Raw genomic sequence first — 27,854 nt, 5'->3', positions numbered from 1 at the left:
TGAAACTGGTAAAAAAAAAGCCTGCTTTAGGAAGTGACCTCATCGCTCCTTATTCCCCCTCCCATCCCGCAGGCCGCAGGTTCTCATGAGAAGCCTTACCAGCTTCCCACTGGAGATGGCACGGGCTCTGTAGGCAGCCAAAGCCAATTAGCAACAGGTGCAAACTGGAGCCAGCTGCAGACTATTCATCTTAACCCTTGCAAGGAAGTGGGGATGCTTTGCCTCCAATAGGGTTAGGGAATCAACAGCAATTTCTGAATAAACATACCCAGTGTTAAACTGGAATATTAATCATTGAGATGCACTTGCAAAAGCAGTTTAATGTTTTAGTGTATTTTATACCTGTTGTTGTAGCGTTTCTTGTTTGATCCCAACCATGTTTGTATTGTTACCTGTTTAGGATTCAGAAACGCTCCTGAGATGCTCGGGAGAAAGGACAGGAATGAAGGAAGGAGGGAACTTTCTTCGAAGGACCAGGGGGAAAGGAATTCATGTAATGGCCCAGAAGGCTCATGTGAGATCTGAAATGAGGCTCTTTCTCTTAGAGACAGGTGGTCAGTTTTGCACACCTTTTCCTTTCTTGGCCACATGGTACCCAGATGTATTCTTCTCCCACCCCACATATCCAGGCTGGAGCTCAGAAGCACCTGAATTACCTCTGTCAAGGCGATCTTTCAGATCCAATTCTGAAAACGTTCCTTCTGCTACAGTAAGTCTCAGGGGCCTCTGGCTCCGAAGGACTGGGAAACCACTTCCAGTGGCCGGAGATAGCACCGTGTTAAAAATATGCCTGAGACTCCTTTCAGCTCTGTTCCTCGCCCATTCTGCCTCTCATTTAGACAAAGGAAAGAATCTGGTCAGAACAGCTAGAAGCGGATGCTGCTTGCTGCAGGGAGCAAGACGACCCGAAACTGATCAGACCAAAGGGCCGGCCAGAGAGCCAGATTCGGGAGCTCCGAGCAGGGCCTCGTGGAGGTAGCTCTGCTCCTGCCTCTGAACACCCACTGTGGGTTCTAAGCAGACAGAGATCCTGACAACCGCAACTGACGGCCCCGAACCCTCCTTTCCTTTCATTGCCCAAGACACACAGGAAGAAAGAGAGGTGGCAGAACAGCTGCTCAGGAGGAGCCAGTCCTCTTTCCGGAGCCTGAACTGCGCGTGTGAAGCCCCTGTGAAGAGACAGGGAAGAAGAGGAAGACGAGGGCTTTGCACTTCCCGGAGGAGTCTCGAGGCTCCTTACAACCGCTTTCCCTTGCTCTGCGCACAACAGAAACCCTGCCAGGTAGGTGGGGCTGAGAGAGTGCTGATAGGACTGCTCTGTGAGAGCAGAACTATTAGGGCTGTGACCAACCGAAGGTTGCCCAGCTGGCTGCATGTGGAGGAGCAGGGAATCGGACCAGGCCCCAGATCAGAAGGCGCCGCTCTTAATCATCACCCCGTGCTAACTATCAAACCTCTCAAGATTTCCTCCAGCTAGGCCAGGCAGCTCCGCAGGCTCAGCCTCCTTCTGGGCTGGCCAGTCCCCGCCCGCTTCCTTGCTCGTGCCTGGGTGACCCAGTAAGTCTGTCAGGCCGGCCAGCCGGCCAGCCAGTGCCAAGGACCCCTCCCGCCCGGAGTCCTGGAGGCAGAAGAAACCGACGGGCCCGAAGCGCCTCTGCTTGGAGCCGGGAAAGTCCGGGCCCCATCCAAGAGGCCAGGGCGGGCTGGTGACCAATGGAGAGGAAGGGGCGCCACTGCAGTTGGAGTGGCGGGAACAAGCCGCAGGGGGGGTGTGCCTGGAGCCAAGGAGGCGCCCCCGAGCAGAGAGCGCCTCAGGATGATGAGCGGGCTGGTGGGGAGTGCTTGGCCCGCATCCGCACTCCCAGCGTGCCCTTCGCAGGGGCTTGCGGCTCCCGAGCTCCACGCTTCCGTTTCTCTCCAGTCCAGCAGCCCGACTCACCCGCGGCACTCCGCGGCCAGCCTCTGTCCCACCCGGCCCTTCCGACGGACCCTGCTCAGCTTGCAGGACTGACCTACTCTCCCAGCTGGATTATTGCTATGGTGCCGAGTGGCATGGTGAAATCCACCGCCCTTTCCCACACAGGCCTTGGCCCCGTCCCCCAGGAGCAGATTGGAAACGTCCCACTGCATGCCCACCCCTTGCTGTTTAGCGCTCTTCAGTGGTGCCGAGTTGCCTGCTCCTTTGTCGGGAGGCGTCTAACAAACAAGTGCGACCACATGCCTAGGACTGAGGTGCGCCCCTCGGCCTTGGCCTGCTCGGGAGCAGGAAGGGCTGGGGGGGGGGGGGCGCAGAGCCCGAAGACAAGCCCTGCAAAAAAGCCACCGGCTGGCCCATCCTGCTCCGCTCTCCGCAGGCGTCTGAAGAGCCTTCTTCTTAGGTCAGGTGATGGCGGAGCGAGTGCATTGGAGACGAACAAAGTGAGTCCAGTGGCACCTTTAAGTCCAATTCAAGGTGTAGGCTTTTGTATGCTTGCACACTTCCTCAGACACAATGGGATAGGAATTTGCCAGTCCAGGCCGAGAGCGAGCCTTATATTAATGTAATGGAGAGATTCAAAGACCCTACAGAAATAACAACTGGAGTTTAAACTGCGCATCATTTCCCTGGAGCTAGGAGTCTGATGGAAGGATCCTATTTTGAATCAGATTTAGGCCATCGATAGAGTACCAATAGATTCTACGAAAGAGTTAGAAATAAAGGCGGTTGGAAGCCAATGGATCTGCCCCTCCTTTCCTTGGGAATCCAGGTGGAAGGATGCCGGCCTGTAGAACCGGGGCATGCCGCTGAGCTTCAGCACCCTCTGGAAGTCACACACAGGCTCCAAGATCCCCTGCAGGTCCTTTTTGCCGCAGCGTCATTTCCGCTCCACTCCCGCAGCCCTAAGGACACTTTCCTGGGAAGGAGCCGCATCGGATCCTGCTGGACTTGCTCGGGCTCTCTCTCTCTCTCTCTCTCTCTCTCTCTCTCTCACTCTCACTCTCACTCTCACTCGTTCGCTCTCTGCAAGGCCTCCCAGGCAGCCGCTGGCTTCACGGGCCTAGTCCGAAGGGTCGTTGGCATGGCCTCCCTTAATGGGAAATTAAAATGCTGGACTTTGATTGGATGACGGCGCCCTTAGCGATTTTTAATTTTTTAAAAGGTGATTCGTTCTCAGCCAGTCCTCCTCCAGCCACTTGGCTGCGTTCTCCCTCAGGCCCAGCCCGCAGTCCCTGTTGGTCGTGTCCGGAGGAGACTCCGGTTTAGTCGGCTTGGCTCTCCTTTTGCAGGGCTGCTCCGTTAGCGCGCCAAGGGGGCCGAGCGACTGGCGGCTTGCTCTGGCTTTCATAAACCAGCGTCTCCAAGCCGGGCTCCGTCAGGAGGAGGCCCTGAAGGGGTCTCCTTTACTCAGCTCTTTGGCAGCTCGGGAGGGAGGAAGCAGGAAAGGAACACGGTTTCCCTCCCAAAGCCGGGAAGCTGCGATTCTCACTTCGCCAAACCGAGCACCAAAGTCCTCTTGGCGGAGGGAAAACGAGCCCGGCGAATTCAGTTCTCTGACTTCTCTTTGGGAAACGGACTGGCTAGTGTGGGGGCCAGCAGGCCCATCAGAATCGGCAAGAACTGTTCCCCAGAAGGGCTTTTCGGAGTGCTTCGAATGGAAGCAGATGGTTAGAGAGGAAGAAGTTCTGAGCGCCCAAGAGTAATTTTTTAGACCCCCCAAATTTGGCAGATACTTTCTCGAACAGCAACTACATTGACCTCATACCGAGCTAAAATTTGCTGGCGATACTAAAAGTCGAAGACATTACCTTGCCGCTTACACATTGCCGGATCATCCTGACCTAGATACCTGGGTTACATCAAAGCGCGACCAAACGGAACCAGCCCTTGAATCCGAAATATATTCCCTTTATCTTTGTACCCGCAGAGAACCTGCGTCAAGCCAGTGGGGAAGAAAATAAGCGGAGCGGATTCAAATGAAATTCGGAGCCCGAGAAGCGCTCGAACAAGGGCTCATCACTGGACATTTGCAGTAACCGGCTGCTGGCCCTGCTTATGGTTCCTGGGCATGCCATTCAAATCGAGGGGCGAGGTTAGAGCACTAATGTCCCTGTAACAGAAGATTTATAAGCAACGCCAATGGTTTGGGAGCCTGATCTTCATGTCTGTTTCACGGCGCCCACATAGTAGGCGGGCTTGGGGCTTGGGTGCCTATTCCCATGCCCAATGGCCATCCCAAGTTTGCGTCGCCTTTAAAAATCATAACAACAAACCCTCAACATTCAATGCTCTCTGTGTTTGAGCGTGTGCATATGTGTGTATATATATAGGGGGACTCTGTTTACTTAACAATCTTAACTAGATTCTAGTTGATTTATAAACGTTCAGTAGGCCTTGTTGATGCCTATAATAATAAACTTGATTTTTTTCTGCATCCCGCCCTTCCTGGTTGGTTCAGGGCGGCCAACAATGTGTTAAACACACATCGAATCAGAAGCTGCTGAACTCCAGAAGCTTCCTTATACTATAGGGGAGGCCCAAACACACACGCTCAGGACCTGTTAGCAAGCCAGGGGGTCCTTCCAGGCAATCTGTGCAGCGACTTGACAGCTGTGCATGCCCAGAGGGCCACCTTTGAGCCTCTTTCTTCGGGTCTCCTTGTGGGTTGGCAGGCACGTTTCTCCGTGGGGGCTGAGCGTCTCATGTTGGTGCGCAGGGTCCTGTTTGTTGACAAAATGAGGCGGGTCTCACCTAGTTTTCTTTCCAGCGTTTATGGGCTTCTTTTTTTTTAATGTTGTTATTGTTCTTATCCCCCCCCCCCCCCCACGTAGGAGTCCGGGAAAGCTGTGAGGCCTGAAAGTCCCTCGCACCCCGGCCCCCTTCTGAAGTCCTCGGAGCAGCCAGGTATGTTAACGATTAGCTTGTTTTCAAAGGCTTAATCGGGCCGTCCGGAGTGGAAGTGTCTGAGGGTTGTTAGCAGGCTCCCTCATGAATCATCCCGCCTCCCACACCATTAATGTCCACTTGCATTTCGAAAACGACCCATTTCACGTGACTTCTCGCCATCCCAGCATCCGTTGAAGTCTCCGCTCCGGCGGGCCGGCTCAGCGACTTTGAGGACAGCGGCAACTCCGCGGCCTGATTTGTTCATGGGCGGCGTTGGAGAGCCACGGAAACCTGGGGCTGCGCTCTCCTCGGAGGCGGATCGGTCACCAGCTCATTTTCCCCTCCCTCAAAAGCCATTCAGCTTTTACATTCCCTGTCATATAAGGAATTCATAGTCTGAGGAAGAGTGCTTGCACTAGAAAGCTCACGCCTGAATACATCTTTGTTGGTCTTCAAGGTGCCACTGGACTCTGATTTTCTTGAGCTTTTACAAGGACAGCGGGTCAGGCGACGCTCTGGGATCCCCCCCCCACTGCCTGGGAAGAAGGAAAGAGCCACCGGATCAGGCCGTGGAACTCCCCCCCCCCCATACACACACCTTTGTTCTGCCATAGAGAGAAACACTCCCCACCCCCACTCCCCCTACCCCGGGTGAAGATGAAGTGGAAACATTTGGTATGTATTATGGGCCTGTTTCCACTGTGCCGCGTCCGCCCCTTCTGCGGACTGGTAGTGAAATACTCTGCCTGTTCTTATTCTCCCTTGGCCGATCTGGATGCAGAGGATAAAATGAAGCCAAAGCTCACCGATTGCAATGGGAGAAAGTTGCAGAGATTTGCTTTTTTGCTTTCTTCCACTGCAGTAGCCAGCCTCTGTCACGCGACACTTTCTATTTATCGTCGTCGTCACCATCCTCGTTAATGACGTCATGATTCAGCCGATGCCCATCGCTTTTAGCCCCCGTTTGATTCCATAACAACTCTTCTATTGGAAACACTAGGGCTTCTAAAAAATTGTTTTGGCTGCCTCATGGCAGATGTTTAGATTATGACACTGGGCCCATCCTTCGGGTCCCATTTCTAAGCCTACTCTGGATATTTAGTATCTATGTAATAAGGGAGCCCAGTGATACCTGAAGGACTAGAAGGATAAGGGGGATGTGAGAGCAATTCTAAGCAGTCAGAATCCTACCCAAGTCTGTTCAATGCGGCTTGGGTGGGAGCCATGTTGGTCTGAAGCAACAGAACAAAGCTTGGGCCCAGTGGCACCTTTAAGACCAACAAAGCCTATGCCCAGAATTTTTGACCTCGGTTGGCCTTTTCTTAAAGGTGCTGTTGGACTCAAACTTTGTTCTTAGGCTAGCGCGGCTAGTCAAGAAGCCTCCCAGCGATGCGTACCTGTGCATCTTGTGAAACATTCCTTGTGCAATTTTGTTTCAGATTTAGTGAAATTTTGTTTCACTGTATTTTAAGAAGTGCGCATGCAACACTAACACTTAAATCTTGAATAACGCTTTGCTGGTGTAAAAGGTGCCCCTGGACTCACCTTTTGTCTACGTGTCAGAGTGTGCATCTACGTCTGCCTACTTGTTAACCTTCCGCAAGAGTAACCTTTCCAAACCAGACCAAGGACCAAGGGGACTTTCATAAAGGACCCCCACACACACACACACACCCATATACCCTTGCGTGGACATTCCCTCCCCCCCCCTTCTTCTTCCCTCTTCTTCCCTCCTCGAAATTTCAAAAATGACCGAGGGCTTTTCGCAGAGACCAGGCAGGTTCTCTTTTCTGAACGCATCCACAGCTCCCCTTCCCCGCCGATGGGACAACTTGTAGGTCAGGAAGGCAGCTGCTTTTTTTCACACCAAACTGATCCGGGGGCGACTATGATCCTCTGGGGGAGCTCTGCGGATTGTAGGCAAATTAACCTTGAGCTCCTTCCCTTCACCGAGGAGGCGGGCCGGTGTGGAAGCAGGAGGCCGCCCCCCCCCCCGTCCCTGGCCAGCTACAGCCGAACGGCGCAGTCGTTTGCCAAGTTACTCCTTCCTAAACGCAACTCTGCCTCGGCTTCTAACCTCGACCTATTGATTTCAAGTCGCTTTAACTTCTAAGAATCCATGTTTAGGAGTCCAGCTGTTTTTATTCTGCCCTCTCTCAGCTGACTCAGGGCGGATCACAACCAAGTTAAAAACATATCAATAAAATTTGATGATTTGTTCTGTATGCATTTACACGTGAGTATCTGTATTCCTCGGCCAACACACATTATATTGGGGCTCTTTTGTAAGACTGGGGAAGGGCCTGGGATTTGCACCCTCATGAAGAATGTGGAGGCATTCCTAAAACCACTTTATTAAGAAGTAGGCCGTCGCTTTGCGAAGCTGCAAGGATTGCTTGCAAGGAAAGCTGCTTCGGCTCCAAAGGGTCTCCATCCCTGTGCCGACTGTTACCACACGCTATGCCTGGTGTCGCAGATTAGCAGGGCTCCCTCGGCCAGAATAGTCGGACACGGACCACGAATGAAACACTGAGGAGAGAATCCCCACTCGGTCCTGTCCTGCGGGAAAATGCGCCTCTCTCCCCTGCAATTTGCGACGAGCTCCAACATTGAGAGCTGCAGGAAAGGCGGTGTTTTAATGCCGGCGCCAGCCTCTGGGGGGGCAACTCTCCTGCCCCCCTCCGTTTGTTCCCCCAAATGGTCAGCGGCTGGCTCTGAAGGGGAACTTCCTAATCAGGTTCATTTATCTAATCGTAGCGCTCGGCCCCAGACCTCGCAGGCCACCGCGAGTCTGCGCCGCAGGAATCTCATTGATAAGGAAAGCTGCAGTCTGCTGTGGGGAAAGGAGGAGGGGAGACGGGATGCGGACGGAGACGATGTCGTCAAGGCCGCCTCGCCTGGCCCGGAGGGGGTCGTATAAGGCGTAATCACTTTAACCCCTGCAGCGTCACAGATCCTGCTATGATGGGAAGGCCTTCTCCAGAGGGCTCAAGAAACATCACAAACCTGTAACACGTGTTTTTTTTTGGGGGGGGGGGTATTTGGAACCAGGAACCACAGAGATCAAAGAGATACAAGTGGGGGAAGAGGGCAATGCTAGGAAAATGTGCACATAGAAGTTCTCCCAGAAATACTTCTGAGTTCAGAACCGAATTTCAACAGTGGAAAGTGGGGGCTTGAACCCACCACCAGTGGCGGGGCCTAATTGGCATATTTTTCCTGGGTTATGCCGGATTGAAAGCTCACTAAGATGGCTTGGGGACCTCTCAAATAAACTTGAATTCGTTTAATTGAATGGGGGGACACGGGAATTCTATGCCTGTGTGTATTTGGGGTGGGGGGCTGCTATATGTTATCCCCAGAGAAATCATGCTGGGCCCTTTACCTGAGACGCCTGTCTCGGTAATGTCAGATATGACGAGAATGACGAAGGAGAGTACTTTAGGAGTGCTGGGAAGCGCCTTCTTCTTTAGGACTGGAAGCATTATCCTCCAGCTCAATTCTGATCGAACCCCGATGGGCTGCAGGCCCAAGTCCCACGCGATCCTGTGCCTAAGTCTTCCTGTGGCTCCTGTCTTGGTAATAAAGCATGGCTAGAATTGCAAGTCTTTGCTGTGCGGTCGTGTGTATGCTAACTCGGGTGTTAAAGAACGAGGACTTCCTCCCTAGCCGGCGAGTTTAGGACTACAGCCTAAGAGTTATCCCAATCCCATTCAGAAAGATTAAAGCCCAGAGGAGTTTGGCAAACAGCGCGTCACAAGTGCTCTCCTCCGTGGGTGCACGGGGACACCAAGGGTGCACTTAAAGGCCCCCAGCAGTTTAGATTGAAGTTCGAGCCCAGTGGCGTCTTTCAAACCAACAGAGTTTAATTTAAGGCATAAGCTCTCATTGTGTGCATGCACACTGAAAGTGCCCCTGGACTCCAGCTTGGTACGGTGGATTCAGAACAACACTGCCACCCATCTGAATAAAACAGCATGGCTGTGAGGCTTGTGCACGGCATGTGAGGCTTGTGCACACCACACGACTGACTGCCCGCCCTCACTAGTGTCTTTCTAGGCGATGGCGTTTCCTCCAGGTAAGACTGGGAAGACAGCCACATTTGATTTGGTTTGGAATTTATTGGAAGGGAAGCGTGCCGAGGTCAGCCATTGACACCTCGTTGCTAGAAAGCAAAGCTGGCAACGCGGTCAGTTCTCGACGGCGGCGGGTTCTGGTTTTGAAGCGGCCGGATTGAGACAGGAAACATCTCGTCCCCCTCCCGGGTTTATCACGGGTGCCAAAAGATTTTAGACCATCGTGGTGAATAAATCAGGTCTCCTTCCCCCCTGAATCATACATTGTTCCTATTTCTATTCAAGGGTCTCTGCCAGCAAGTAAGTGTAATGCTATTATTCTTCCCGCACGCACTGTTCTGTGAACTCCAAGGCCGTCACCTGAATAAATAGAGGAAGTATGTATGGGGGGGGGGGTCTCCTCCGCCTCCCCCATCTTTCACTTTACAAGGAAAACAGGCCCAGTTTGTCGAACACCTGCTTTTGTTCAGGCTTTTTTGGGATGGCAAGATCCCCTAGGCGGAAGCGGGCCCACGGTGGGGGGGGCGGGCTCCCCCTGCTGCCTCCCGCAGTTTCCACCGGCGGGTGCCACCAAAAATTTGAACCGCGGACCGAGATGGGTCCCAGCGCAGCCCATCAACTCCCAGGGTACACTCCCACCCCCACCCCTTCCAAGGCAGATGGTCGAGGGCGCCCTGGGGGGTGGGTATTGGAGACCGGCTGGCTGGCCCCCTGCGAGCCCAGAGGGCGCAGGCTGCCGCAAGCAAAAGTGGAAGGGAACGGCTGTCCGAGGGCCCATAAGCCAGCTGCCTCTTTGTGTTGAGCCGCCTCTGCATGAATGCAAAGGGCTCCCAGTGGGCAGCAAGAGACCAAGGCGTCCTGGCATGACCCTTCATCGCCAGATCTCGGCAGCTCAGCGGGAGACTCTGCGGCGGCAGGCCACGCTCAACCTCCTCTGCTGGAAAGGCCCTGGCTGGGGCGTCCTCAGTGTGTTGCGTACTGGCCCGCCTCATGGGTCTAGTTTAGGCTGGCTGGCTGTGAAACGGCAGCTCCTTTCAATGTGAAATGAAGAGCCTTTCCGGGTCCCCAAATAAGCCTTGTTTGGAACCTCAACTTATTTCAGTTCAGAAACCATCCTAGACGCTTTGCGAAACCGTTTCAGATCCCAGTCACGCTCCACATCGCTTCTGATTGATGCCTGAAGAGGCTTTCCAGCCAGTCCTCAACCACTGCTGGGACTGACTGCCGAGAGGTTAGCTTAAAAAACACGCCGCAGCTTTGACTCGGCAGCTCTTCTTGCGGCCGATAGAGGTAGGACATGGGCCATCCTTTTCAGAGGCCGCCTGCTCTCCCCTGCGCAGCAAAGGACTCTTTGGCTTGGTGTTTTTCCGCAGGAGTGGAATTCTTGGACAGCGAGTGCGGCCTCTTCGTAGCGGTGGTTCCCTGAAACAACCACCGCAGTACGTCCTGTGAGCTTGACGCCATTGCCAGTCCTTTCTCCGGACACCGTTTTCTAAATAGGGCTGTAAATCAAGGCCTTGTCTGATTGCATGTCATTACAGGGGCTCCATAAAAAGGGGCTCTGCTGCAGCACTGTTTACATTGTAGCCCCGTAAAATATTCTCCCTGTCTTTTGTATTAGCGTCTTACTGTAACATCCTGTAAATTACAAGCCTTCAGTGTAACGAATGGCTAAGACCCTTACATATTTTTGGTGGCATAAATAATGTCAATTGGTTTCCATTATGCTGCAAGTTAGAGGGGAAGGGAACACAAGAGGCTTGGGCCCTGAAGTACAAGACAGGATACCCACGCAAAAGGGATGTTTACTGGAATGCTTTCTCGGTGGCCTGTGGGCAGGACTAATTGGTATACCCACAGCCAACAGAGTACCAAGGCATACCACACATCAGTCCTAAAAGCTGCCTCGAAGTCACTGCTTGGCCCTGTAAAGCAAAACGGCAGCCCAGTGGCATCTTAAAGACTAACAACAGTTATTCTGGCTAAGCTTTTTGTGAGGCAGGGCTCACCATCACATACACTGAAGTGATGTCCTTCCCTATATTGGATTAAACTGAGCAAAGTGCCTCACCAGCTGCTTTAAAATCTGCCTTATGTTTGTGGTAATGGCAAGATCGCAAAGAAGATGGAGGGCCAGTGGGAGGGCCGTTACGTACAAAGGGGCCCTCAGATGTAGATCTGTGTTAATTTCTTGGCATTTGATAAGTTTCAATTGACCTCACACTTTTGTTCTTGTTGTTCATTATTGTTGATGCCCTCTTTTGTTTCAGCATGTTTTTGTCTTAATTTTTACCATGGTAGAAACCTCAAAAGCAGACATTGGCCCAGGTTAGGAAGATAAAAGGGAGGAAAAGAGAATGATATGAGGCGCTTTGGGTCTCATCTGGGGAGAAAGGTAGTGTGTAAATCAAGTACATCATAAATAAATCCCAATATTGCTTGGGGGAAACAAAAGAAAGGTTGGTGAGTAGGAAGGAGAGAAGGAAGCAGGGAAAGGGGGATTGACTAGAGCCAGATATGCGGACTGTCTGGTGGAGAGAGAGAGGCCAGTGTGTGAGGAGGGGCTACAGGGGGAAATGACATGACCTCCATAAGACCTTAGGGGTTCCCTGCTTGCGTGTGTGTATGTACCACTCCCCCCCCGTTTTACATTTTTGAGATAATAGAGGGGCAACACAAGAGCTTAGTAATTAAAACAAAGTTTCTCACCTTCTTGAATTCCTACCAGAAGATGAATGGAATAAGATTGGCCATCAAATAGCCATCAGAAATCATACTGAAGGGGACTGATTTTGGTTCAATTGGATTTCATTGAAGTTACCTTTTCTTTTGTGATCTGAGCACTGAGAAAATCTCTAGAAATGATCTATGCCATAAATAAGTGTAGAAGCAATAAATGCTGCTGGAGTTTGAGTTAGGGTAGGTTGCCTCACCTATTCCTGCTCCCACAGGGGGAGCTTTTGGCCCGGTGTACCTTATCTGCCCTGACTATGTGCTCCCACCTAGGAGTCGGGACAGCAAAGTTCCCAGTGTGGAAATGGTCACAGTGTCCTTTACAAGTCCTTGGGAAGAGGAAATAATGATATAGCATATAGCAGATTAATCTGTTTTTTTAAATTAATTAAACATATTGTACACCTTCCTCCTGGGACTCAAGGCAATCTAACCCCCATAAAATCCCCAATCCTTAAAACAAAGTTAAAAATCTCACAATTATCATACGTATTGGATGGCAATAAGAACCCTCCTACCTCCCGGGGGGTGTGGCTAAAGATGTCGTCCTGAGAGGGTGGCAGGGCATCTGCTCTGCTATCTCTGAAGCCTGACAGGGGTCAATTGCGCAAGCAATTGGCAGAAAAGAGGAGGGGTACGCAAACCCCACCTCACCTTTCTACCCAGGAAGTTCTTGGGGCCGTCTCCAATCCTTTAGGGAGTATATCTCCCTGGATTATAGGCTGTCAGCGTTCCAGGTCCAGAGGACGACTGCCATTTTCTACCTCGGACTTTCTTTTCTTTCTTTAATCTTAAAGTATCTGCTTCAACCCTACATGATGATTTACCACAAATGAACGCTTTGAACTGAGGGGAGGACATCGGCTGAGTTCCAAAACATCATTTACTGCAAGTATCTCTCGCTTTTTTTTTTCTCCGTCTCTCTTCCTGCATCAAAGCCCTTTGTTTCCCCCCTCCTCTTACTCTGCTCTGCCCGAAGCCACCTCGTTAAGAGGCAGGCTAATTCTCCTAACTAAGCAGAAGAAGGACTCAAATCAACTCGAATTAATTGGCAAAAGCTCTTATTGTAATTGTTTTGGTTTTCGAAGATAAGATAAGCTGTGAATGGGAAAATCTCACGAGAACTCTGTGCCAGCACGAGAATCTCTGCCTTCAATACGTCACATGCCTGTGCCGGAACATTAGAGGATAAAACAGAGGACCTCTACTGGCCACTTGTAAAATTGTTTGGGGCCGGTTTTTTTTTAAAGTCAAAATCATGTCTATGTTAAAAAGATTGGCTCATCTAATAGAGATACAAACCCAAGATTACAAAGTATTTTTAGATGGATTGATCAAAAATATCTCCAAGGAGATCCAAGATGGCAAGGAAGAAGTCTTCAATAGGAATGATGGATCAATAACAGTGACTGATGACAGCTTTAAACAAGGTGGAAAACCAACAGCAGAAGAGAAATCTGAAATTCATATCTTCAAGGAGATCCAAGATGCCAAGGAAGACGTCTTTAACAGGAATAATGGATCAATAACAGTGGCTGATGACAGCTCTAAACAAGGTGGAAAACCAACAGTAGAAGAGAAATCTGAAATTCTGGAGACGGAAAATGGGATGCCGGAGTTCTGCAGCCCAGATAAGGACACCCTTTTTAAAAAGACATACAGCCATCTCAAAGCAACAGTGTACACAAATCAATCAAAAGAAATATGGATCTGCAGTGAAAGTAACCGATTTAAAGGATCTCTCTGGGGGGAAAATTGTATTGATACTGGAGTCCAGGAGGTGCAACGGCCTCAAGATTTATCGATGCATATTCTGCGGGAAAGAGTACAACTGCACTTTCTACGCCAAAGGCCAATGGGACAGAATATAATTTTACGGGAACGACAAGATGTAGCAAGCCTCGAGATGAGACCCCCTTAAGAAGACCGAAAGCTCATATTGTTTTATGTTTAATGTTATACTGTATTCTATATTTCCATTTTTATGAAAAAGGGGAAGCAGTGTCTCTTTCTCTCTTGTTTTTTTTTTGTCTCTTTTCTTTTGTAGGCATATAGGTAATATAATCATTAGTGCTGAAAATGTAAAATGGGGTTCCCCCCCTTATTTTTTCTTTCTTCTATTAGGGTATTGTCCTAGGACTAAAGCCTACACTGACTTGTAGAAAATGTTTAATGTTAAGCTTTCAACTTAAATCTGAAAATATATCTGTCAGGATGGTTCTTAGAATGGGTCAAGCATAAATTGTTTTGTAGATGTATCAGAACCAAGGATAAGGAGAAGCTATAGAAGACTGAAAGCTTATATTGTTCTATGTTTAATGTTAAGCATTTAATCTAAACCTGGAAATCTTATTATTCTCTGTATTAACAACATATACTGTATCCTACATTGCTATTTTTATGAAAAAGGGGAAGCAGTGCCTTTTTTCTCTCTTGTTTCTTTTTCTTAGTAGGCATATAGGTAATATAATCGTTAGCGTTGGAAATATAAAATGGGGCTTTCCCCCCTTATTATTATTATTTTTTTTTATTGGTGTATTGTTATAGGGCCAAAGCTCATATTGATCTGTAGAAAATGCAAAGCTCTCAACTTATACCTGTCAGGATGGCTCTTAGAATGGGTCAAGTATAAATGGTTTGTAGATGTATCTGTATTAAGGATAAGGAGAAATTATGAAATCCTTTTGTAATTTTTTTTTCTTTGTACATCTTTAAGGCAAAGCCCTACTTTCCTCTCCCTTCATCAGGGTATTGATACAGGGCCAAAACTCATACTGTGCTATAAGAAATGTTTAATGTTAAGCATCTAACTCAAACCTAGAAATATCTGCTAGGATAGCTCTTAGATTGTATCAAGCAGTTAATGTGAGGTCTACGATCTCACAAGTAAGTTGATTAATAATAACTTTTCTTTTGTATATCTAAACAGGCCTTTTTTTTAATGTAGTGGAAATGTGGATGGCTCTTAGACTCATGGCTCTTAGAGTTTTGGGCAAAAGTTTATATCACTGTGGAGTCAATGTGGGGTCGTATATTCTTAAATGATGATTATATTTCTATCTTTATGAAAATAAAAAAAATCATTATAAAAAAAAAAAAAAAGAACCCTCCTACCTCCCCACAGTCATCCACCAGGGAGTTTACACATTGGTATAGCACAGCCGGGGAGAGGGAGGCATTGATCTTAAGAACCAGCCTCAGCCAAGGACCTGGCAGAAGATCTCCATTTCACAGGTCCTGTGGAACTTTGCCCCCTTCAAGGATCGCTGCCTTGTTGTGGCAAGGGGGCTTGCGTAGCTCAGTGAAGCTATGAGCTATGCCGTGCAGGGCCACCCAAGACGGACAGGTCATAGCTGAGAGCTCTGACAAAAGGTGATCCACTGGAGAAGGCAATGGCAAACCACTCCAGTATCTTTGCCACGAAAACTCTATGGACAGTTCCAATAGGCATAACGATATGACGCCGGAAGATGAGCCCCTCAGGTCGGAAGGTGTCCAATATGCTACTGGGGATGAGCAGACGGCTAGTACGAGTAGCGCCAGAATGAATGAAGCGGCTGGGCCAAAGCCGAAAGGACGCTCAGTTGTGGAAGTAACTGGTGGCGAAAAGACAGTCCGATGCTGTAAAGATTTTTATTCCATAGGAACCTGGAACGTCAGATCCATGAATCAAGGCAAGCTGGACGTGGTTAAAGAAGAAATGAGAAGACTGAACATCGACATTTTAGGAATCAGTGAACTAAAATGGACAGGAATGGGTGAATTTAATTCAGATGACCATCAGGTATACTACTGTGGACAAGAATCTCGCAGAAGAAATGGAGTAGCCTTCATAATCAATAAGAGAGTAGGAAAAGCAGTCTTGGGATACAATCCCCAAAATGACAGAATGATCTCAGTTCGAATCCAAGGCAAACCATTCAACATCACAGTGATCCAGGTCTATGCCCCAACCACTGCTGCTGAAGAGGATGAAGTTGATCAGTTCTATGAAGCCCTACAACACCTTCTAGAAGCAACGCCAAAAAATGATGTGCTTATCATCATGGGGGATTGGAATGCTAAAGTAGGAAGCCAAAAGATAACTGGGATAACAGGCAAGTTTGGCCTTGGAGTACAAAATGAAGCAGGGCACAGGCTGGTAGAATTTTGTCAAGAGAATACAATGGTCATAGCAAACACTCTTTTCCAACAACCCAAGAGACGACTCTACACATGGACATCACCAGACGGTCAACACAGAAATCAGATTGACTATGTACTCTGCAGCCAAAGATGGAAAAGTTCTATACAGGCAATAAAAACAAGACCAGGAGCTGATTGTGGTTCAGATCATGAGCTTCTTGTTGCAAAATTTAGGCTTAAATTGAAGAAAGTAGGGAAAAGCACTAGGCCACTCAGGTACGAACTAAATCATATCCCCGACGAATATACAGTAGAGGTGACAAATAGATTTAAGGAATTAGATCTGATAGACAGAGTGCCTGAAGAACTATGGACGGAGGTTCGCGACATTGTACAAGAGGTAGCAACTAAAACCATCCCAAAGAAAAAGAAATGCAAGAAATCAAAATGGCTGTCTGAGGAAGCTTTACAAATAGCTAAGGAGAGAAGGGAAGTGAAAGGCAAGGGAGAAAGAGAAAGATACACCCAATTGAATGCAGAATTCCAGAGAAAAGCTAGAAGAGATAAGAATGCCTTCTTAAATGAACAGTGCAAACAAATAGAAGAAAACAATAGAATGGGGAGGACCAGAGATCTTTTCAAGAAAATTGGAGATATGAAGAGAACGTTTCATGCAAAGATGGGTATGATAAGGGACCAAAATGGTAGGGACCTCACAGAAGCAGAAGAGATTAAGCAAAGGTGGCAAAATTATACAGAAGAACTATACAAGAGCGTGCTTAACATCCCTGATGACCACAGTGGGGTAGTTACTGACCTGGAGCCAGACATCCTGGAATGTGAAGTCAAATGGGCCTTAGGAAGTCTGAGCAACAATAAAGCTAGTGGTGGTGACAGCATTCCAGTTGAACTATTCAAAATCTTAAAGGACGATGCAGTAAAAGTGCTACACTCAATATGCCAGCAAATTTGGAAAACTCAGCAATGGCCACAGGGTTGGAAAAGGTCAGTTTACATTCCAATCCCAAAGAAGGGCAATGCCAAAGAATGTTCAAACTACCGCATCATTGCACTCATTTCTCATGCTAGCAAAGTTATGCTCAAAATCCTACAAGCTAGGCTCCAGCAATATGTGGACCGAGAACTTCCAGAAGTACAGGCAGGATTTCGAAGAGGTAGAGGAACTAGAGATCAAATTGCCAACATACGCTGGATCATGGAAAAAGCTAGGGAGTTCCAGAAGAACATCTACTTCTGCTTCATTGACTATGCTAAAGCCTTTGATTGTGTGGAGCACAACAAATTGTGGCAAGTTCTTAAAGAGATGGGAATACCAGAGCATCTTATTTGTCTCTTGAGAAATTTATATGCAGGTCAAGAAGCAACAGTGAGAACTGAACATGGAATCACGGATTAGTTCAAAATTGAGAAAGGAGTTCGGCAAGGCTGTATACTGTCGCCTTGCCTATTTAACCTGTATGCGGAGCACATCATGAGAAAGGCGGGATTAGAGGAGTCACAAATTGGGATCAAGATTGCAGGGAGAAATATCAACAACCTCAGATATGCAGACGATACCACTCTAATGGCAGAAAGTGAAGAGGAACTAAAGAGCCTGTTGATGCGGGTGAAGGAGGAGAGTGCAAAAGTTGGCTTGAAACTCAACATCAAGAAAACAAAGATCATGGCAGCCGGCCCTCTCAATTCCTGGCAAATAGATGGGGAAGAAATGGAGATAGTGACAGATTTTATTTTCCTCGGCTCCAAGATCACTGCAGATGGGGACTGCAGCAAAGAAATTAAAAGACGCTTGCTCCTAGGGAGGAAAGCTATGGCAAATCTAGACAGCATCCTAAAAAGCAGAGACATCACCCTACCAACAAAAGTGCGTTTAGTCAAAGCTATGGTATTCCCAGTTGCAATGTATGGCTGCGAAAGTTGGACCATAAGGAAGGCCGAGCGTCAAAGAATTGAGGCTTTTGAACTCTGGTGCTGGAGAAGACTCTTGCGAGTCCCTTGGACTGCAAGGCGAACAAACCGGTCAGTCCTAGAGGAGATCAGCCCTGACTGCTCTTTAGAAGGTCAGATCCTGAAGATGAAACTCAAATACTTTGGCCACCTCATGAGAAGGAAGGACTCCCTGGAGAAGAGCCTAATGCTGGGAGTGATCGAGGGCAAAAGAAGAAGGGGACGACAGAGAATGAGGTGGATGGATGGAGTCACTGAAGCAGTAGGTGCAAACTTAAAAGGACTCCAGGGAATGGTAGAGGACAGGAAGGCCTGGAGGATCATTGTCCATGGGGTCGCGATGGGTCGGACACGACTTCGCACATAACAACAACAACGTGGAACTTTGACAGCTCCATCGGGGCCCTCAGCTCTCCCAGGAGGTCATTCCACCAGGTTGAGGCCAGGCCATTTTGGTCCTGACCTGGGTTGAGGCCAGGCATATCTCTCTGGGTGTCAAATTTTTCTTACATGGGTATTTGTGGCATTTTTGCTGTTTACTCTGCTTAGAAATCTCCGTTATTTGCACATAAAGAAAAGCAACCAATTCATGGTAAACCAGCCACTTGCCCTGACTGTTTTAATAACTTCTAGCACAAACAAAGCTTTATGGAAAAAGGTCATTACATTTTCCATGCGCCCTGAGCCAGAACAAGCCCAGCTGACTGCCTGTGTTCATTTTTTGCCTTGTAAGTTACTTGTCCTGTAAATGACAAAGTGTTTGGAAAGGGTTTTATGTCACCAGAACAAAGTCACAACTCAGCTTCCTCTCCAGTGTGTCTTTTATTTTATTTAGACGGATGTGTCTAGAAGAATGCTCAGACTGAGGAGAGAGCTGTTTTATTTGGACATGTATTTATTTGAAAAACAATAACTTTCAATTTTGGCAAAACTGGCCTTCTCAGTCATCACAATTAGCAGGGATCATAAATTAATCTGGGAAATTGCTGTCTTTTGGCACTGTGTGCCAAAGCAGTATATCACATATAAGATGGTTCCTTAAACAAATAGAAAAGAAAACCATGTTGGCAAGTGAGAACTGACCAGCAGAAGTGCTGTAGTTTGGAAATGTCAAGAACAATGATTCAGAGTTGGCACAGTAGCCCAATTCATTCAGAAGATTTGCCTGCATTCTAATATTTTTCTGTGCCAGTTTATATCTGATTCACCTTCAGTTATAGACTGTATCTTAATTAGGTAATTACCTACATAATTCCCTGGCAAAATTCTCTGCTCCCATAGTATGCTCCACCTGTTACCTTGTATGGGTTAATTCCATCAACGACTGCAGCTTCCTCAAAGACTTTTAAATGGGTGTATGTTTATTAGCATACTAGTAAAAAAAGCCCATTGTATAAAGAAGACAATGGGCTCTAGCACAGTGGTCCCCAACGTGCGGGCCGCAACTCCCTCTCCCCGCTGCCCCCCCGCAGTAAAAAACTTCCCAGGCCGCAAGTTTGCGGCCCGGGAAGCTTCTTACTGCGGGGAGGGCGGGGAGAGGGAATCAGGGCCGGGCCACGCCCGTGCAGGCCGTGCCCGCGCGGCCCGATCCGCAGGCGTGGCTCGCGGGTGCGGCCCGATCCGTGGCCGTGGCTCGTGGGTGCGGCCCGATCCGCAGGCGTGGCTCACGGGTGCGGCCCGATCCGCGGGCGTGGCTCGCGGGCGCGGCTCGATCCGCGGGTGCGGTCCGCGCGCGCGGCCCGATGCGTGGGCGCGGTCCCCGCGGGCGCGGCCCGATGCCCTGCCGGTCCCCAGCCTAATAAAGGTTGGGGACCACTGCTCTAGCAGACGGGGACAGAGCGAGGCGAAGGCGAGGGACTGAAGCTACCTGTAAGAGGAGGCTGGCGGCGCCTCCGCAGCTCTTCACGGGTGCTCCTCGGCGGCTGCTGACGCGGCTCGGCAGCGCTTGTAGGCTGTTTTTTTTTCTTTCTTTGGGTGGCTCCTCAAAGGTTTTTTTTTGTTCTTCAAGCAGGAGGGCAGGGAGGGCCCGGCAGGCGCGCTGTGCGCACGCGTTGGAGGAGGGGCGCTCCTCGGCGGCTTCTCATGCGGCTCATCGGGGCTTTTCGGCTGTTTTTTTTTTTTCCTTTCGGTTGCTCCTCAAAGTTTACTTTTCTTCTTCAGCCAGGAGGGAGGCCCCGGAAGGCGCGCTGTGCACACGGGTCGGAGGAGGGGCGCTCCTCGGCGGCTTCTGTCGCAGCTCGTAGGGGCTTTTTGGCTGGTTTTCTTTTTTCTTTCAGTTGCTCTTCGTAGGTTTGTGTTGTAGGGAGCCCCCGGCAGCCGCACTGCGCGCGGCTGCCGAGGGCTCCCTTGCGGGCGGCAACAAAAAAGCAACTGCGAGCCACGCTGCGCGCGGCTCGCAGTTGCTCGGGGCTGGGAATCGGAGGGAGCAATCGGCAGGCGCTGTGCGCCTGCCGATTGCTCCCTCCGATTGTCTGTCCAGAGGAAGGGTCCAATCCGGACCCTTCCTCATCACGGACACATCCCGCCTCAGAACGCCTTACCGTTTTATTTAGTCCGTGGCGCCCGCGGCGCCACGGGCGGTGTTAAGATGATTGATTGGCGTTTTGATAAGACAAAGATGCAGCTCTATTTTTCTGCCATTCTCTGATTTACAGGGTTCCAATCTGGGCTGGGGAAACTCTGATGAACTGGTGGTTTTTATATTTTCATAGGGGGAGATTTTTTTTCCTTTTACTTCCCAAAAGCCTTTGCATCACACTTAGCATTTTATAAGCTAATTAAATTGGTAGGAACTCCTGGACTGATTCTGCACTTTTTTTCCTTTGTGGATCCTGCTGAATTCAGATCAATTTGAACTCGGGTCTTCCTCTATTCACCCCCCCTCCCCCCATTGAAACAGAAAGTGCACTCAATTGGGGAAGCTCAGAAAGGGGAGGGGAGCCAAGCACAGCAGGAGGCTCTTTCTTTCTTTTCCTGAACGGGGGGGGGGGGGTGTAGGTAGAGGATTGGAGACAGCAGAGGAGGGAGAATAAATCCAAGAGGCAAATCTCTGCTGAGAAGTTAGGGATTCTGGAGTGCAGTCACATTAAGACAAGCCTTGCAACCGGGAACCAGGAAGTATTTGAACTGACACCCTGGCCAATCAGGGAAGACTGCTTTAATACAGTTGGAGGCATGAGGCAGGACGTTAATTTGCAAAAAGCAGAGATCTGCACATTTACTGACTACACCCTGGTCTCACTTTTAGGAACATGACCACCTGCAGGATTTGGGCTACTCTAGCTTGCCCTGTAACATCTTTTTCTCCCCTTCTTTTTTTTTTAACTCAATGTCCTGTCCAACTAAAAGGGTTGAGGAGGGGGTGCTAAAAGTTGGCACACACATTTTTGTGGTATCTGTACTGGTCCTAATGAAAAAGTATTATACTACTGTTGATGTGATCTCAATGTTGCCCCCAGTTTGTACTTGAAGGGGAGACCACCCAGCAATTCCTGAGTAGCTGTGCCTGAAGTGACATGTTTTTTTGTTTTTTTTTACCCTGGAATACCTTTCTGGAGACAGGAACTTGTTGGGGCCAGGTCTATGGGTCACAATGAGCTGGATAAAGATTTTACAGTCCGTACTTTTGGGACAGCAGTTCCAGGAACAGACAGACACAGAGGAGAGAACATTGCTGGGTTTCAGGGTCTGAAAAAAACCCTTTCTTAATCAAGTTCTGAAACTTCTGAAACTTCTGAAACTTTTCTCGCAGTTCCCTTCTTGTGCCTGCATGCCCTTCCTGTTCTTTTCTAATTTCATCTCTCACATGGCTATCCTGTTAAGGTTGCACCTAAGCATGTGTAGCCAGCTGGAATCCCTTGGAATCCTGCTTCTTGCCTGCTGGAAGTTGTATTCCTACATCCTGGATGGCACTTCTGCCAAGCAACCCCATCTGTTCTGCCAGTGCACAGCTAGACTATATCCACTGGTCATCCTCTCTTATTTCTCTCAGTCCCACTTAGAACTTCAGCTGGGAGGACTCCGTCTGTCCCTGGTTTTTGGTCCTGGCTGGGAGCTGACTGGACAGCAGAGTCATCTCATCCCAGTCCTTCAACAGGTTAGACAGCACTGAGTCAACTGGACCAGTGTGCTGACTCAGTATAAGGAACTCATGTATGTTCAATAAAGCACTTGTTTCTGTTGGTCATGACTTCTAAACTATTAGTTACAGCTATAAGGAGAACAAATAAGGCTAAGGAAGTAGGAGGACTAAGGGAAAGATGTAGAGTTGCTTCCTGCCCTCTGCTCCCCTTCTGCATCCAGTCCCAAGGAATGGATTTTTTAGATTGGCAGAGATACTGCATATTCTAATCTAAGGAATCTGGAGGAATGCAGGGTGTATGTACTTTTGGAGCCTACAGGCAGGTATGTGCACATACACCCCAAACTCCAAGGTATATTGGGAGATCTAATACTTAGAAGGGTCAGAAAAGTTATTTAAATGAATGTATGAAAGTGGATGGAACTGTATGGTATCTTTCTATACATTTCTTCAGTGAAGTATCTCATGCAATATTACCTCTGTTTTTCCTGCAATGGTTTTAAAGTACATTTAAAACAATCAAATCACTGGTGGCTGGCAGGCTGCAAACGCTCCCACAGTTGCTTAAAAACAAAGCTTGCCATTGCCTCTTGCTGCTACAAGACCGGCATGTCAGGCATTAGTCTGGAATGCCACTCTGAAAAATACAATCTGAAAAGCATTACACTCATGGCAACGCAGTACAAATAGACATGGTAAGTATGCAACTAAAGTTATGCTATTATCTGTCACCCTGCCCTGTTTCTTTTTGTCTGTCATCTCTAGCCGATGAGTGTCCCAAATCTTGTTGTTTTGGTAAAAGAAATGCCATCTTGATTGGATATAAAAAGCCATAGTGTTCTTTCTGTTCCCTTTAAGGGAGATTTACAAAAGAGGCAATATATGGAAACAAAGAGAGTTCACGTAACTAAGAGAAATAGCAGGCTCAACTTCATTTTAAAGCATCAGTAGGAATCATAGTTTGGGAAGGACTCATAACTTATGGGTGGAGTTGGAATTGGGGATGGAGTTCCCTGAACCATCATGAAGGACTCTGGGGAACACCCTTATTTCATTCATAGCTCAGCATGTTCTGAAACTAAACAAATTTAGAGTCCAGGGGCACCCGTAAGACCAACAAAGTTTTATTCAAGGTATGAACTTTCATGTGCATGTACACTTCTTCAGATACAGTATCATGGGATGGAAGTAATTGGCTCATACTTCTACGCAAAGAGTAAGAGTGAATTTACATATGGCATAATGAAAAAGGTTAATAAATTCCATAGATAAATAGAAACAAACAATTTGAATTTTGTTAACCATTTTCGTTATGTGGTCTGTAAATTTACTCTTACACCTGGCCTGTAAGTATGAATTGATTATTTCCTTTCCATGATATTGTATCTGAAGGAGTGTATACGTACATGAAAGCTCATACCTTGAATAAAACTTTGTTGGTCTTAAAGGTTTCACTGGACTCTAAATTTGTTCTGGTGCTTCAGACCAACACAGCTACTCACTTGAATCCATGTTCTGAAGCAGAAACCTAAACCTTGTGCAATAGATTTGGCCAGAAGGGAAGAGGTGGCTTACACCAGTGGTCCCCAACCTTTCCGAGGCTGGGGACCGGCAGGGCATCGGGCCGCGCCCCCGCGGACCGCGCCCGTGCGGGCCACGCCCGCGGATCGGGCCGCGCCCGCGGGCCGCGCCCACGGATCGGGCCGCGCCCGCGGGCCGCGCCCACGCCGCGCCCGCGGATCGGGCCGCACCCGAGCCGCGCCCGCGAGCCGCGCCCGGGCCGCGCCCACGGGCCGCGCCCGCGGATCGGGCCGAGCGGGCGTGGCCCGCACAGGCGCGGCCCGGCCCTGATTCCCTCTCCCCGCCTCCCGCAGTAAGAAGCTTCCCGGGCCGCAAGCTTGCGACCTGGGAAGTTTTTTACTGCGGGGGCGGGGCGGGGAGAGGGAGCCGCGGCCCGGTGCCATGGCCTTTGCGGCCCGGCACCGGGCCGCGGCCCGCAGGTTGGGGACCACTGGCTTACACCACTGAGATAGAGACAACTTCTGATGCATGTATATCTGTCTTCAATTACAGTTGCCAGCCCCTTAGTGGAGGTGGGGGATCTCTAGCCTCCAGATTGCATTTTCTGGCATTGTTCCTGCTGGTTTTCCTAGAAGTGTCATCAGTCATTTGTAGGCCTCACAAAAACAAACAAACAAACTCTATTGTTGTTGTTGTTAGGTGCGAAGTCATGTCCGACCCATCGCGACCCCATGGACAATGATCCTCCAGGCCTTCCTGTCCTCCACCATTCCCCAGAGTCCATTTAAGTTTGCACCAACTTCTTCAGTGACTCCATCCAGCCACCTCATTTTCTGTCGTCCCCTTCTTCTTTTGCCCTCGATCGCTCCCAGCATTAGGCTCTTCTCCAGGGAGTCCTTCCTTCTCACGAGGTGGCCAAAGTAGTTGAGTTTCATCTTCAGGATCTGGCCTTCTAAGGAGCAGTCAGGGCTGATCTCCTCTATGACTGACCGGTTTGTTCGCCTTGCAGTCCAAGGGACTCACAAGAGTCTTCTCCAGCACCAGAGTTCAAAAGCCTCAATTCTTTGACACTCGGCCTTCCTTATGGTCCAACTTTCGCAGCCATACATTGCAACTGGGAATACCATAGCCTTGACTAAATGCACTTTTGTTGGCTGGGTGATGTCTCTGCTTTTTTAGGATGCTGTCTAGATTTGCCATAGCTTTCCTCCCCAGGAGCAAGCGTTTTTTAATTTCTTTGCTGCAGTCCCCATCTGCAGTGATCTTGGAGCCCAGGAAAATAAAACAAACTCTATGGCAGGGGTAGTCAAACTGCGGCCCTCCAGATGCCCATGGACTACAATTCCCAGGAGCCCCTGCCAGCGAATGCTGGCAGGGGCTCCTGGGAATTGTAGTCCATGGACATCTGGAGGGCCGCAGTTTGACTACCCCTGCTCTATGGCCTTGGTCAATTGCTAAAGAGGCATGACATCACTTCCAGGTTTTACAGCCAGCAACCCCCCCTCCCCCCAAGGCTGGCAGAGAACCCTATACCCAACTCATATCCATAAATAACCTTGGACTGGGGAAAATGGGAGAAGGAAGTCAGACAGTGGAGAGAATATTACCAACTGAAAGTCCCAGTTAAGGCAGCCTGTTTACCAACTTCTTCTAATCCTTTAGCTAGTTCATTCACTCATGTTTTATTGATAATCCAGATGCTATTGTGGTCAACCTGTCACAGTCCAGGATATTCTGACTTTTTCCAGAATTTATTTGGTGGTGAAAAAAATTAAAATGCAAGTGTAGTGCCCTGCATGGACAATCAAATGCTACTGAATCTTTCCAGAACTGCTGTCCCTTTAAAATCCTTTTTCTTTCCAGGCTAATTAAATGCTTCCTGTTCTCTAGAGGCTGGCCATTTCTTTCTCATGAATAAGTTTCTTTTGTATGCTTTTTTATTTTCTAGCAAGTCCTCGATCCCTCTTTCCTTAGTTCATTATTGCTGTTGTCCTGTGCCCTGCAACCTGATCTGGCAGGTCTCCTCTGCAGCAGTTCCCTTGGATTCTGATTTCAAGGTTTGGGACCAGCAATAGCTGCTGGTCAGCTGGAGGTGGCATACATGCTTGTGTCTAGTGGACTGGTTGATCCAGCAAGGCTATGGGCTCAGCTTTGCAACCTGCCTGGCAGAAGACCTGAAGCCAAGGTCTTCCTTGCAGGCCCTAGTGGGGGTCCTCTGGCTCTCCTGGGACATTGTTAGCAGGTAACTCTGCAGTGTTGGGCCTTCCCTAGGGTTACCAGCTCTGGATTGGGAAATACCTGATTTTTTCGGGCGGGGGGGGGGGGAGGTTGAGCCTGTAGAAGGGTACTGTTTGTGGAGGGGAAGGTCATTAACGTGGTATAATGCCAAAGGGTCCACCTTTCAAAGTGGCCATTCTCTCCAGATAATCTGATCTCTATTGTCTGGAGATCTGCTGTAACAGCAAGGGAGCTCTAGCCACCACCTGGAAATTGGGAGCCCTAGCCCTAGGTTTGGGCTGGGCTGGGCAGAAGAGGTTGTGACAATATTGATGGTGTTACTTCAGTAATAAAATGTTAAAGAACACGTTAAAAGTACTTAACATTCTCCGACTGATAATTGGTCATTTATTCATGAACTAGGAAAAGAGCCCATTGTAAACGAAATACAATGGGCGCTAGAATGTGGAGGAGAGGGAGGGACAGGGCAGAGGGGAAAGGAAGGGCACCTTAGTGAGGAGGCGTCGTCGAGGGCGGGCGGCGGCGGGGTGTCCTCGGCTCCTCGGCGTGCCCGCGGCGGCCACGTTGAGTTGCGGGCGCGTCTTGTAGAGCTCCGACTGGCGGGGGCTTGCTCGGGCGGCGGGCTGATGCAGCGAGAGGCGCTTCGCGTCTCTCGCCGCGTTAGGCCGCCAGGCAGGGAGCCCCCAGCAGCCGCGCTCTGCGCGGCTGCCGGGGGCTCCCTTGCGGCCGGCCTGACGCGTCAGAGGCGCTTTGCGCCTCCAACGCACCAGGCTAGCGGCAAAGGGAGCATCTGCGAGCAGTTGCTGGGGCTGGGAATCGCTGCACGCATGCCGATTGGTCCCTCTGATTGTTCGTCCGGCTGCCGGGGGCTCCCTTGCGGCCGGCCTGACGCGTCAGAGGCGCTTCGCGCCTCCGACGCGCCAGGCCAGCGGCAAAGGGAGCAACTGCGAGCAGTTGCTGGGGCTGGGAATCGCTGCGCGCATGCCGATTGGTCCCCCTGATTGTCCGTCCGGAGGAAGGGTCCAATCCGGACCCTTCCTCATCACGGACACATCCCGCCTTAGAACCCCTTAGCCATTTATTTAGTCCGTGGCGCCCGCGGCTCCACGGGCGGTTTAAAGATTCCATGACAGAACTGCCTACCTGGAAGAGAACAGGGAGTAACTGATTAGTCTCAGAACAAAGAAATGAAGGGGAAAATGCGAGGAGAGCAGTAAATGTATTGTGGGGATCTTGCCCTTGAGGATAGGCATTGCCAGATTTAGATGGGGAATATATGACATGTCGTAACTTTGGTTCCATTTCCACTTCAGTTCAGAAAAAAGAATGTTCCACAGAGCAAAAAGGCAGTTCTTGAGAACCACCCACAGAGGAGACAAGTCATCATTCTGGATTCTGCAAGGACAGAAAATCAGACGCAAAGCTTGATGGTATGAACGATGAGGATTAGGACCCCGCAACATCTCTGTTTGTGTTTCCAGTTTTTAGATAAACCAAAGTACAAATGCCCTCTGATCTGGGTGACTTTGAGCCATAATTGTTTACTAGCCTAACCACCCAGTTAGTGACTATTATTTTGTGATTATGTTATGATAATAAACAAAATGTTTAAAATGTATATTTTAAACAGTCCTTTTAAAACAACAACAGGATAACATATTCTGCTGTGTGCTTTATGGAAGAAGCACAGGATGAAGATGTCATAAACACTACAGAATAGAACACTTGACTACAAATACATATGAGCTGGCTCAGTGTCTCATTTGAGTGTGTGTGTTGTGCTGATAGTTTCCTTCCTATATGAAACCTTCCTTACAAATCTGTCCCAGTAGATGCAAGCCAGTGTAATGTAACACTTTTACTGTTTCAGTGATTGATTTAAAAAAATCACTTTTCTATTCCAGACTCATTGTACCCTTAATGAGCCATCACTATTTCATAGGGAAGTACCCATTCCCACCAAGCAAGAATGATTTGTGAAGTTCCCCTAAATAAGTCATAGTTCCACTTAACATTTACCAACCGTCCACAGTATGCGAATTGGTGTCTTCCTCTTCCTGGCTTCCTTCTTTCCGTTTCTCAGTAGCGGCACCACAAACTCCATGTTGAACACACCATTTTCAACAATTGGAATCACTTGTGAGTGGATCCTGGGATTGACTTGCTTGTATAATTCACCCAGCTGCTAAGCAGATTTGCAGCTGTGTAGTTGCTGCGATCCCCCTTGAAGTCCTACTGCATTCCTCAA

General features: G+C 49.0%; 1 long non-coding RNA gene across 1 annotated transcript; it reads left to right on the top strand.

Annotated features, from left to right (window-relative positions):
• The first annotated feature begins 936 nt into the window (after positions 1 to 936).
• Positions 937 to 27,374, top strand: LOC143832279 (uncharacterized). The gene is made up of 3 exons (XR_013229179.1): positions 937 to 1,282; positions 4,810 to 4,882; positions 26,920 to 27,374. It is a non-coding gene; the product is annotated as an uncharacterized LOC143832279 (long non-coding RNA).
• Positions 27,375 to 27,854: the final 480 nt, after the last annotated feature.

Source organism: Paroedura picta, chromosome 3 (genome assembly GCF_049243985.1).
Source record: "Paroedura picta isolate Pp20150507F chromosome 3, Ppicta_v3.0, whole genome shotgun sequence".
NCBI classification, from domain to species: Eukaryota; Metazoa; Chordata; class Lepidosauria; order Squamata; family Gekkonidae; genus Paroedura; species Paroedura picta.
Note: the sequence above shows the minus strand (reverse complement) of the source record. Positions and strands in the feature narration are given on the sequence as shown.